Raw genomic sequence first — 14,505 nt, forward strand, 5'->3', positions numbered from 1 at the left:
AGAACTAGTATGCATACATCTATAAAAAAGGCTTTTTTAAAAAGAATGGTTTTTAAGCCTTTTTTAGAAGCATCCACAGTCTGTGGTGCCCTCAGGTGGTCAGGGAGAGCATTCCACAGACTGGGAGCGGCGGAGCAGAAAGCCCGGTCTCCCATAGTTCGTAGCTTTGGAGGAGGTTAGCCTGTCCGGAGCGGCGTTGTCGTGTGGGGGTGAGTAGTTCTTTGAGGTAGAGGGGGGCATTTCCATGGAGGCACTGGTGGGTTAGTAGGGAGACTTTGAATTCAATCCTGAGTGGAACAGGAAGCCAGTGAAGGGATTTGATAATTGGTGTGATGATGTCGTATTTCCGCACTCTCATCAGGATCCTAGCAGCACTATTTTGTATGTATTGCAGCTTCTGGATGTTCTTGCTTGGGATCCCGAAAAGAAGTGCGTTGCAGTAGTCTAGCCTGGAGGAGAGCCAAAAAATGGTATAAGTAACAAGTCATTATATTTTGGAGTTGATTTGGATCATCTCTAATGCGTTACCTTACGTTTACCGTGTTTTCCAGACCATAGGGCGCACCGGATTATAAGGCGCACTGCTCCGACCAGAACTCTCCAATAACTAAAGTTCAGTGGGTGAATTATGTAAACCCACTATACCGGTAGTTTTTGATACTTTCATTGATAAGTTAGAACTTTACGCTACTTTATATTAGAAATGGCCCAAAACAAGAAGATAAAGAAAAAGAAGCATATCGACTACATTGTCGATACGGACTATAATGGCGGACATGTGCAAATTTTCAGGATTTACGCAGATCCCAAAAACATATCAGCAGGTACCAGAAGGTAAGAAAAGTTGGTTTTGCATAATATTGCAAAACAAAACGGCAGATAATGTGTGCGCTAATGGGTGCCATTTTGCAGTCCTTATACACACACCATAATAATACTCGTACTTCTGACTACAGTAGACGTAATGTGCCGACAATACATCAAGCGGTGCGGCTTCAAAGTCGTACTAAAACATTTTGAAAGATTTTTGAGCGCCGTGAGTAATGTTCTATATTCTCAATGGAACATTAAAGTTTTGGTGTTGTTTACTAGCATCATATTGCAGTCTACATGTATCTCTTATGTGTGACTGCCATCTACTGGTCACACTTATCATTACACCATGTACAAAATAAAATTGCTTCAAGGTCGGTAAGCACAACCAGAATTATTCCGTACATTAGGCGCACCGTCGATTTTTGAGAACATTTTTAAGGATTTTAAGTGCGCCTTATAGTCCGAAAAATACTGTGCATAACAAACTTCAACATCTGTGTGTGTGTATGCTAACGGCCCCGCCTCCACTTTACTCTGTTTATTTAATTCCGCTACAGATATCTCAAAAAAGTTATTAACAAATGTCCACCTACCTTTTAGGGTATGTCCGAAATGAGATAAGGAAGACATTTTGGGGCTGATTCGGATTATTTCTACTCTGCTGAACAAAAATACAAATGCAACACTTTTGTTTCTGCTTCCATTTTTCATGAGTTAACCTCAAAAATCTAGAACTTTTTCTATATACACAAAAGACCAAGACACGCTTAGAGACACATTTTTAAAAAATGTGCGGGGAAGTTGAGTGCATTAAACAAAGTGGCTAGGCTGCGCATAAATTGCGGGTATTGGTTGGTATTTGCATTCATTCTTGGAGTAAATGTTTTATGGAACAAGCTTCAACTTCTGTGTGTGTATGCCAGCGTCCCCGCCTCCACCCACAGAGATAAAGACATTGGATGACTGACAAGAGACTTCACTCAATTCCTTTCATTCCGCTATAGATAACGCAAAATGTTACAGGTGTTATGGTTCATACACCTACCACCTGTCTCTCTGCTGTGCGCACCTCTCTTGTCTTGTGTCGTCATCCAGCAACCCTTCGTCATCCCCTGGTTTCGAGATGTGTGTCTCGTTTCCCTGGATCCCCTCTGGACTCTCTGCTGCCTTCCTGGATTTCGACCTCACGTCCGCTTTTTTACCACGACGCCTCGCTCCAGCCCCTGACCTCCTGTCTGTCCCTGGACCTCCGAGCCTGCCTTGCCGTTTCCGGACTTCCGCACCGATCTCAACACGCACCTTCAACACCACCTGGTAACACTCCTCATCGACCTGCTACACATAGTCCTGGGCATGACGTTAAAGTGCATCCGACAGTGGAGGCTCCTCTATGGGGCACTAGGAGGTTAACCCCTTTACTACTGTCACCCCAGGTGGCCCTTGGCAAAGGCCTAGTACCTGACTGCCCCCTAGCCAGGGATACGGACTCTTGGACTCCATGCCACTGGACCCTGACCCGATTCTGTCAAGGATCGTGTGGTGACTGTCTGTGTACCAGTCTCCCCACGTTAAACAAAGTCACGCACAGGCATCCTCCATAAAGGGATACACCCGATGACACATAGTCACACTGTATACATTTGCTTTAATCACACACCTCATATATGTTTGTATATTTCAACAAACACGCTGCAAGGTAACGACGTCCCTGCCTCCGTGCCGTGTCTTTTTCCGACTGTACCGTTACAACAGGTGGATTTTCATCTATCTTTCAGAAAATGTCAGAAATAGGGTAGGAACAAGTGATGACAATTTAGGGCTGATCGGGATACCCATCTGGATTCTTTATTGTTGGAACATTGGGCCTGGCGGAGGTCTGTGCTCTCTGAGTGCTTTTATAGTCATCATAATTTACAATGTAGGTGACAGTAGTGTGCCCAAGACTTTCTGACACACTCATCCAAACTATGTCTCTTTCTTTGGCTGAACTTCTTTTAAACACTTCCTTTTTAGCCGTACAAAAAAATGAGAAACTTTTCCCATTAGCCAGTCAACCCGTCTCATGTCAATCACGTGATAATAATACAGAGAACTTGGCAAATGAACGACAAAAAGCGGATATGCGTGCCTGCAAATGCTTTGAGTGGGAATGTGATCTTTGTTATGTAGGTGTGTTATTTTTTCTACCTTTATGTCTCCCACATTTTAAAGCATACTGTCACGAGGACAAAAAACTGCGTATGACCTATTATACTGTATATGGGTCTGTCAATTTTCATTTGACACGGTGTCATGCATTCTTAATCAAATGTGTGGGCTGCTTCCACCAGAACATATGCACATTGTTGCTCGGTGGTTATGTGTGAGTAGGTGAAGGCGATAAGGAGAAGTAACATCCGTGAAGCACAATGTAGCTGAAAAAGAATAATGTTAGCAATTGACTGTTCTTTTCTTTGTTTTTCACATTTTAAAGTGGCAATAATGTTTGGATTATCTCTAAAAAGATATATTCATATAATTGACACAAAGACAAGTCATGTACAGTGTTTTTTTTGACAACCATCTTACATTTAGTCTTAGTCTTAGTCTTTTGGACTAAAATGTTTATTAGTTTTAGTCACATTTAAGTCACTTTTATATGTGATAGTTTTAGTCCAGTTTTAGTCGACGAAAACCCAAAAGGGTTTTAGTCTAGTTTTAGTCGATGAAAAGTCAAAAAGGTTTTAGTCTAGTTTTAGTCCAAAAAAAAAAAGAATAAAAAGTAAAATATAAGTATATAAGTATAGTCTTTTAACAAATTAATTTAGGTCAATAAGTATTGGAGATTGCTGTTGGGCAGTGTCACACATAAGTTGTGAAAATAGCAGCAGATCTATAAGTTCAACCCATTGCAAGCTTGCAGATCTGCTATTTTCACAAATAATAACAATAAAGGAATGGTTTTAGACATATAAGGTTTCCACCCAACAGCAAATGTCTGATCCAAGGATTGTGTATTACACACAGATAAAGTGGTAACAGTGGAATCAAAGTTCATTACTCCAAAAAAGCCAAAAAACAAAAACATTCTACTTCAGCAATTGTGGCTTTATTTCTCAGAATTTGTTAAAGTCCAATGAACATAAACATGCCCAAAATATGAGTGATGGATGAGGAACACATATGCTCAACTTGGCCCTGTCTGCCAGTGCAATTACAACAGATATCATACAACCCCACTCTCTTAAATTTGTGCAAACCATGTAATAAAATAATCAAATAATTCCTGATTCCTTAATGGGGCTGCACAACGTCACTTGTGGCTTTTAGGCTAAAGCTAGCAGACTCTACGTATAACAGTAGCTCCACCTGTTTAACGTATCAAGTTACGTGCTGACAGAACGTACTCACAAAGAGATAACCACACCGTCACTGAATGTAAACATGGCTAAACATGCTGCTAAACTAACACACACATATTGAATTGACGTTAGCGTAACAAAAGCTAAATTTAGCCTGAAGTTAGCAGCCCATTTGCGCCAGGAGTATGTGGAAAACGTACTAATGTATTAGCTAACTATGACATTTATCGATTATGTTAACAGCATTTGTAACTTTCCTTCGAAAAAATATCCTTGTGGCGAGCCTTAAGGTCGTATTTTTCCCGCATATTTTGTGGCCACATTTGTCACCGTCTTCCTTCACAATACACTCTGTTTTATTATCTGCTGGGTTATATTTAAAATACACCCATATGTCGTCTCTACGTTTGCGACCACCGAGCCCCTGTGTTGAAACTGCCGCCGCCATCACGATCCATTGCCTGATGAGTAACAACAGTCTGACTGCACGCCAGTTGGTGGGCGTGGTTTTAATTGACACACACAATAAACAGAAATGTCATGCATTTTAAACGTCTGACAGATTACCCACTAACATTTTCGTCCGTTCTCGTCTCGTCGACGAAAACTCACACACGTCTCGTCATGTTTTCGTCATCAGAGAGACATGTTTATCTCGTCACCGTCTCGTTATCGTCATGAAAAAAAGTGGCGTCAACGAAATGATTTCGTCGTCGTCATCGTTGACGAAAACAACACTGGTCATGTATTACAGTAAAACGTGTGTGTTTATGTCGGTTTCCCTTTTCCTATGTACAATACAGGCCAAAAGTTTGGACACACCTCCTCATTTCAATGTGTTTTCTTTATTTTCACGACTATTTACATTGTAGATTGTCACTGAAGGCATCAAAACTATGACACCTGTGAAGTGAAAACCGTTTCAGCTCATGGAGAGAATGCCAAGAGTGTGCAAAGCAGGTGGCTATTTTGAAGAAACTGGAATACAAAACATGTTTTCAGTCATTTGACCTTTTTTTTTGTTAAGTACATGACTCCACATGTGTTCATTCATAGTTTTGATGCCTTCAGTGACAATCTGCAATGTAAATAATCAGGAAAATGAAGAAAACGCGTTGAGTGAGGAGATGTGTCCAAACTTTTGGCCTGTACTGTGTTTTACTAGTGTCACGTGTGGGGGGGGGGTCGCAGCTTGCTGCGGGGTTCGTTCTCCCGGGATGCAGACGGACCACTCCGGACAAGGCGTGCAGGTAGGAACATGATTTATTCCTCAAAAATCAAACACGTACCAAAAACAGACTACAAGCGGCATCAAGTAACTGTTGCATGTAGCAAATGATGAAGCCAGACTGAGCGTGGCGAGCAAGGTGAATAAATAGCTCTCTGATTAGTGGTTGACAGCAGCTGAGCGTGCCGACCACTAACCAGAGGCAGGTGAACCCAATTAATCCCCATGGAAACTAAAACAAACCCAGAGGTGCACAAACAGGAACTCAGGGAGTCCAAAGCTAACAGAACATAACAAAACATGATCCAGGCCACGGATCATGACAACTAGTCTATTTAACATCAGTTAAAGTCTCAAATATAAAACTTTCAACTGTATAGGCAATGTTTTGAGCAATATTTAACAATATTAAAAAGTAATGCAGTAAGTACATGACCATTAGTTATATAATAGGACATGAAAATAATCAAATACAGGAGGACTGTACCTCAACTTAGGGGCCCATTTAGTTCTATGACAGAGCTCATAACTCAAAGTATTCATATCTTAAATCAACATTGCTCATTGATATGATTTAAAATCTATTACATCCATAAGCCACTCTATTGTAAATGCAGCATGATACAATAATGGTAAAATATGCAGGCATTGCTGGCATGGTCTCAAGCCAAGCCAAAACATCCGTGTCAGAATTGCTCCTAAAAGTTTGGTCAAGTGTTCTTGCGCTCCTATTTTTCAGTTCCACTTCCGATTATATTTGTTTTGCAGAGCGTTTACTTTGTTTGTCAGCGCACCTGTTCTCGTTTGTCTTATCATCTGGCCGCCGATTCATTGAGGTTTATTATCCTTGTGGTCTGTTTGACTTTGTTCCTGCATGGCTCGTTCCCCATGCTTCCGGTGCACTTCCCAGCTGCACTACAGCGTTTGCTTTGTCATTAAATACACTTTACCCGCACGCCGTCTGCTGTCCTCAGCATCTCGGGGTCACGCTGCAAGCAACGCTCACCGGAGCCTGTCACTTTAAAGCACAGGTGTCAATGTGGCCCGCCACTTAATTTTATTTGGCCCCTGGGAAGCCTGCAAATAATATGCATCAATAAAGTAATGTAACTTTTCGTACGAAATGTATTATTTCTTAAAAAATATATGCCAATTATGTTAACTTAAATATTGTCTAATTATGCAAAAATATATTATCAAACATTGAAACCATTTTTTAAATAGAAATAAATACTAATAATAAAGATTTAAAAGCAAGTTATCCATGAAATTGTGCAATGTAAAAGTAGCAATAGATTTCATGGTAAAATTGTGAAATTTACTGTGCTTTTTACAGCATTTTTCTCTAAATGAAAAAAAATTTTTTTTACTGTAATAAACTGTGGTTCCGTTTTGCCATTTACAGTAATACACCGAAAAATCTACAGTTGTTGATTTGCGGTAAAAACAAAACAAAAAAAACAGCCAAACTGGCAGCTCAGGTGCCAAAATGTTACTGTAAAATTGCATTTTTTTTTTAATTTACAGTATAAAAACTAAAGCAAATTTGACAGTAAAATTCTGGCACCTGAGCTGCGTTTTTTTTGGGGTTTTTTTTACTATAAATACAGCAGTACTGTTTTTTCCATTCACAGTAATATACACTAAATTTTGAGGTGAAATTATTGCAATTTTTTACATTTTAGTTTTTTAAAAATCTACTTTTTTAAGTATTATATAAAAATAGTAATAATAAAAAACAGTGATTGTTAGAATAATTATGTGTAAGTTATCACACAACTCTTATGCTTAAAGGCCGTTGCTATAGTTATTATCAATTGTGCTGAAGTTGTACTTTTCTATCCGTGCAAAGGGACAACTGGCAGTCCAAGATTGCGAGTCGTCTCGTATCAGTGTTTGTGTCCAGAACATCGAGTACCGTGACGCAGACAAAGCAGAGACAAGGCGATATCACGAGTGTCAGCACATTTCCATTTCTGAATAATCCTATATTGTGTCCAACTGGGGCTGCTGAAATTACCACCCTTCCTTCAGAAGCAGCCTCAGTGATGTAACCAGGGACCTCCCAAATAAATAGAGGAGCATGTGGGACTGGACCTTAGAGCGTGGTGGGAGATAGTAACTGAGTGTGCAGCCCCAAACGTCTCTCCTCATTGAGCAAAATTGAACTCTGTCTCTGCATGATTCCTTGCTTCTTGTCTGTTTAATAGATGTCATCAGCGTTTGAAACTGACAGTGATATACACTAAATTTTGACGTGAAATGATGGCAATTTACCATATTTTTTTTTACATTTTAGTTTTTAAGAAAATCTACTAATAAAATGCATTAAAAAAAATGTCTAATAATAATTGGCCCTCTGGGGTCAATTATAACTGCGATGTGGCCCTCGGTGAAAACGACTTTGACACCTCTGCTTTAAAGTAAAGCAAGTTATCAAATCAATACATGTTCGCTTGTTGGACAAAAAGATTGTAGCTTCCAAATTTTTAATTTGCAACAAAAAAAAAAAAAAGCGATTATCCATTATAAAAGGAGGTACTGGGAATAGCAGAATGTAATTGTATTATTATTACAGCTATAATCAGGAGCTGTAAGTGGGGGAAAAAAAGACGTGGTCTCATTTAAGCTTGTTAATGTCTTTGCAGGTTTGGCAACAAACAATCAACACCTGCAGAGCAAATATTCAAATTAATCCAAATGATTTGCTTGTCTGCGGCTGTCAATGAATGCGGCTAAAAAGAGATTTGGTTGAAGTTGAATCCAGCCTTTTTTGGCGCGTGCCTTATTTTTGGACACAATCCAACACAGAAACTGTGTGGGAGGCACTTTGCAAATAACATTGATCTTCCCTTGGACCCGACTCTCACCTGCCACCCATCCTAATGCTGTGCTCACTCTCCTCTGATCTGCACTGAGGTATATAATCAACAGTTGGCTCGAGTTTCTAATAAAAAAAATGTTTTAAAAGTCACTAGCAGACTACTCTAAAACACTTAATCTACTAATATCTCAAAAAACAAGTGCTAAATATAAAATAGTGCATACTATTAGTGAGTGTGTCTACTAAGACTGTGTGTACAATTAATAACAAGTGCACAAGTGGTGCATACCATCCTATTTAAATAATGTTTTTTGCGTGTGTACCGGTTGTCACCATGGAGACACTCATTTCCCTCCACATTTACAGCATCATATTGTCCATCCTGTGTGGCGTTTTGTCATGTTGTTAAACATACGTAGCGTGTACCACTTTTTCTGGGCTATATTGAAGCGGGAGTTAGACAACCAAACCTATTTTTAGCAAACTGACAATGCGCACTGAGAGGCTCACAGTGGTATTGTGTGTTTGGAATGATCCAGTTGCAAGAAAATGCATATTGCACAAAAAAAATGTATATAAGAAATGAAAAAAAAAACTTCAATTTGTTTGAATCAGGACCTTAAGTCATTCACTAGCTATACAATTATAATACTACATGAATAGACATTGCCTGAAATGTTTATTTATGACGGTCCAAACATGTTAATACGCACACAGACGGAATATTCCCTCTCCATCGTCTGTCTTTCCCACATCTTTGGTGCGTAACTGTGCCAGTTCTCAAGTACAAACCCCGTTTCCATATGAGTTGGGAAATTGTGTTAGATGTAAATATAAACGGAATACAATGATTTGCAAATCCTTTTTCAACCCATATTCAATTGAATGCACTACAAAGACAACATATTTGATGTTCAAACTCATAAACTTTTTTTTTTTTTTGCAAATAATATTTAACTTAGAATTTCATGGCTGCAACACGTGCCAAAGTAGTTGGGAAAGGGCATGTTCGCCACTGTGTTACATGGCCTTTCCTTTTAACAACACTCAGTAAACGTTTGGGAACTGAGGAGACATTTTTTAAGCTTCTCAGGTGGAATTCTTTCCCATTCTTGCTTGATGTACAGCTTAAGTTGTTCAACAGTCCGGGGGTCTCCGTTGTGGTATTTTAGGCTTCATAATGCGCCACACATTTTCAATGGGAGACAGGTCTGGACTACAGGCAGGCCAGTCTAGTACCCGCACTCTTTTATTATGAAGCCCCGTTGATGTAACACGTGGCTTGGCATTGTCTTGCTGAAATAAGCAGGGGCGTCCATGGTAACGTTGCTTAGATGGAAACATATGTTGCTCCAAAACCTGTATGTACCTTTCAGCATTAATGGCGCCTTCACAGATGTGTAAGTTACCCATGTCTTGGGCACTAATACACCCCCATACCATCACAGATGCTGGCTTTTCAACTTTGCGCCTGGAACAATCCGGATGGTTCTTTTCCTCTTTGGTCTGGAGGACAAGACGTCCACAGTTTCCAAAAACAATTTGAAATGTGGACTCGTCAGACCACAGAACACTTTTCCACTTTGAATCAGTCCATCTTAGATGAGCTCAGGCCCAGCGAAGCCGACGGCGTTTCTGGGTGTTGTTGATAAACGGTTTTCGCCTTGCATAGGAGAGTTTTAACTTGCACTTACAGATGTAGCGACCAACTGTAGTTACTGACAGTGGGTTTCTGAAGTATTCCTGAGCCAATGTGGTGATATCCTTTACACACTGATGTCGCTTGTTGATGCAGTACAGCCTGAGGGATCGAAGGTCACGGGCTTAGCTGCTTACATGCAGTGATTTCTCCAGATTCTCTGAACCCTTTGATGATAATACGGACCGTAGATGGTGAAATCCCTAAATTCCTTTCAATAGCTGGTTGAGAAAGGTTTTTCTTAAACTGTTCAACAATTTGCTCACGCATTTGTTGACAAAGTGGTGACCCTCGCCCCATCCTTGTTTGTGAATGACTGAGCATTTCATGGAATCTACTTTTTATACCCAATCATGGCACCCACCTGTTCCCAATTTGCCTGTTCACCTGTGGGATGTTCCAAATAAGTGTTTGATGAGCATTCCTCAACTTTATCAGTATTTATTGCCACCTTTCCCAACTTCTTTGTCACGTGTTGCTGGCATCAAATTCTAAAGTTAATGATTATTTGCAAAAAAAAAATTTTGATCAGTTTGAACATCAAATATGTTGTCTTTGTAGCATATTCAACTGAATATGGGTTGAAAATGATTTGCAAATCATTGTATTCCGTTTATATTTACATCTAACACAATTTCCCAACTCATATGGAAACGATGTTTGTAGATTTCAGCCGCAGAACAGTTTCAGTCTTGATAAATCACAATACGAGTGCTAAATGGTTATATTTGCATCTACTCCTCCCAGTATGGTGGACGTTACTATAGATTAAGGTGCTAAATCAGGGGTCGGGAACCTTTTAGGCTGAGAGAGCCATGAAAGCCAAATATTTTAAAATGTATTTCCGTGAGAGCCATATAATATTTTTTAACACTGAATACGACTAAATGCGTGCATTTTAAGAGTATAATAAGTATCTTCTTCTTTTTAATAACATTGTTATTTTGAAGCTAACCTATAATGAATGAAATAGTTCTTACCATTAATGCGACTTCTTGAACAGGTGCGGTAGAAACGGATGGATGGATTAAAATGCATGATAATGTTTTATATTTTAAACGTTATTTTTAACACTGTGATTCCTAGCGGAATTATTCATTACTTATCGCTGTGTTTTTCAACCACTGATACAGTCTGGTGTGCCGTGGGAGATTATGTAATTTCACCTAATTGGGTTAAAAATATTTTTTGCAAACCAGTAATTATAATCCGCAAATGTGTCGTTATTGAGTGTCTGCGCTGTCTAGAGCTCGGCAGAGTAACCGTGTAATACTCTTCCATTACAGTAGGTGGCAGCAGGTAGCTAATTGCTTTGTAGATGTCGGGAACATGGTTTGTCGTGATCACAATATGCGGGAGGCAGTGTGTAGGTAAAAAGGTATCCAACACTTAAACCAAAAATAAACAAAAGGCGAGTGCCACTAAGTGCTGCTAAGAAAAGGCATTGAAGCAAAACGAAACTAAAACTGAACTGGCTGCAAAGTAAACAAAAACAGAATGCTGGACGACAGCAAAGACTTACCTACTACAGCGTGCGGAGCAGACGGCGTCCACAAAGTACATCCGTACATGACATGACAATCAACAATGTCCCCACAAAGAAGGAGTGCGTCCGCACAACTTAAATAGTCTTAATTGCGAAAACAAAAAGCAGGTGCGGGGAATAGCATTCAAGGAAGACATGAAACTGCTACAGGAAAATACCAACAAAAGAGGAAAAGCCACCAAAATAGGAGCGCAAGACACAGAGGAAAACACCAAAAAACTCCAAATAAGTTATGGCGTGATGAGACAGGTCGTGACAGTACACCTACGTTGAGACAAGAGCTACAGTGATGCATGCTTGGTTATGGTTTGAATTAATATCCAACAACTGCGAGAACGACTTTTTATTGTCAATATCGGCTACTGAGTTTCATTTGTTTATGTTTTCTGCTGGTGGTGTGCCTCAGAATGTTTTCAATGAAAAAAATGTGCCTTGGCTCAGAAAAGGTTGAAAAACACTGACTTATTGTGTTATGCTAGGTTCACACCAACGGCGCTATGACGGCGCTTTAAAGCGGCATGCAAAGCGGCATGCAAAGCGGCATGCAAAGCGGCATGCAAAGCGGCATGCAAAGCGGCGTTATAGCGTAACAAAGCCTGATTAAAGCGTGAGGGTCCTAATGGATCGCGGGAAAGCTTGTAGTGAAGCGGGACATGCGGCAAGTTCGCCAAAATTTTTTAAACGGTTTAATAAAATTCTGCGCTCTGTCAAGAATGGAATAAAGCGCCGAGAGCGTATGAAAGCGTGAAAAAGCGTGACAAAGCTCAGCAAAACTTGACTAAAAGCGTAGGAAAGCTTAACAGATCTTGGTTCAAAGCGCGGAGCCCTACAAATAGGAAGTGACTGTGGTATTGACTAGTGACATTGAAACTTTTATGTAAAACCAACACAGGATTACAAATCCATTCTCTTTTGCATCATTGCCTTTTTTATACGATGATCATTGTTTCTGTACTTCTGTTAGAGTTTGCTGTTTGATGTTGCAGTTTGACATTACTGTCTATAATTTTTCTGTATGAAAATGTTAATAATAAAGAGAATATGTTACGTTTTATAAAAGAAATGCCTTTTATTATTTTCAACTAGCATAAGAAATGAAAGATAGATATTTATTAAGATGACGAAAATAAAAGAAATGAAGATATAAAACATAATATAACGAGAAAAAATAAGAGAAATTGAAAAAATAAATGACTATAAAAAATGTGTGGATAATTGCCTTTTATTATTTTCAACTAGCATAAGAAATGAAAGATAGATATTTATTAAGATGACAAAAATAAAAGAAATGAAGATATAAAACATAATATAATGAAAAAAAAGAGAAATTGAAAAAATAAATGAATATCAAAAAATGTGTGGATAATTGCCTTTTATTATTTTCAACTAGCATAAGAAATGAAAGATAGATATTTAGTAAGATGACAAAAATAAAAGAAATGAAGATATAAAACATAATATAACGAGAGAAAAAAAAGAGAAATTGAAAAAATAAATGACTATAAAAAATGTGTGGATAATTGCCTTTTATTATTTTCAACTAGCATAAGAAATGAAAGATAGATATTTATTAATATGACAAAAATAAAAGAAATGAAGATATAAAACATAATATAATGAAAAAAAAGAGAAATTGAAAAAATAAATGAATATAAAAAAATATGTGGATAATTGCCTTTTATTATTTTCAACTAGCATAATAAATGAAAGATAGATATTTAGTAAGATGACAAAAAAAGAAATGAAGATATAAAACATAATATAAAGAGAAAAAAAAGAGAAATTGAAAAAATAAATTACTATAAAAAATGTGTGGATAATTGCCTTTTATTATTTTCAACTAGCATAAGAAATGAAAGATAGATATTTATTAAGATTACAAAAATAAAAGAAATGAAGATATAAAACATAATATAACGGAAAAAAAGAGAAATTGAAAAAATAAATGAATATAAAAAAATGTGTGGATAATTGCCTTTTATTATTTTCAACTAGCATAATAAATGAAAGATAGATATTTAGTAAGATGACAAAAAAAAGAAATGAAGATATAAAACATAATATAACGAAAAAAAAGAGACATTGAAAAAATAAATGAATATAAAAAAATGTGTGGATAATTGCCTTTTATTATTTTCAACTAGCATAAGAAATATAAAAAATATAAAAAATGTGTGGAAAACAGTATGAGTTTTTCACATTTTTTTCTTATTTTTGTTGTAACAATGCACAACAGAGCTTGATAATCGTGTCAGAGCCTGATTTAAAGCGTCAGGATCGCATCAAAGCGTAATAAAGTGCAATAAAGCGTAATAAAACGTATCAAAGCGTGATTTAAAGCGTATCAAAGCGGGATCAAAGCGTGAGGAACGGTAACAAAGCGGCAACTAATTCGTATCAGAGCGTATCAGAGCGTATCAAAGCATAACATTACTTCAGAGATCGGGATATTCGTGGAAAAATTGACAAAAACGATGGCGCTTTGCTCGCCGCTTTAAAGCGCGGCAAGCGCCGTTGGTGTGAACCAGGCATTAAGCAATGTCAGCTAAGATGTATCTGAGAGCCAGATGCAGTCATCTAAACAGCCACTTCTGGCTCTAGAGCCATAGGTTCCCTACCCCTGCGCTAAATGGATTGCGCTCGCTATTTCGCTCATTTAAGAGACGTTTCAGACAATGCAAACCTCTAGTAGACCAGGCCCATAACGTACACAATTATTCCGCATTGTGCGTAATACAGTGTTCTATTCATGACTAAACATTGTGCTATAAAAAGCCCACTTGGTGACAAGTCTGCGACAACGCAGACAGCTACTTAAAATGTTCAAATGTTGCTTTACGGAGCTGAAATTGGAAGCTGTTGACGGTCTTGCAAATTGTATGAGAGCAGAAGGCAGTGAATAATAAGTATTCTGCATTCACGAGGTTTGATGGCTGTTAAACATAATTACGACTGCCCAGATAGCCCAGATGGTTTTATTGTCCCAAGTATTAAAGTCTGCTTTGAATTATTGCCTGAAAGTGGCTTTGTAAAGCATGTTTGGACAGTGAT

Source organism: Entelurus aequoreus, linkage group LG02 (assembly GCF_033978785.1).
Source record: "Entelurus aequoreus isolate RoL-2023_Sb linkage group LG02, RoL_Eaeq_v1.1, whole genome shotgun sequence".
NCBI lineage: Eukaryota > Metazoa > Chordata > Actinopteri > Syngnathiformes > Syngnathidae > Entelurus > Entelurus aequoreus.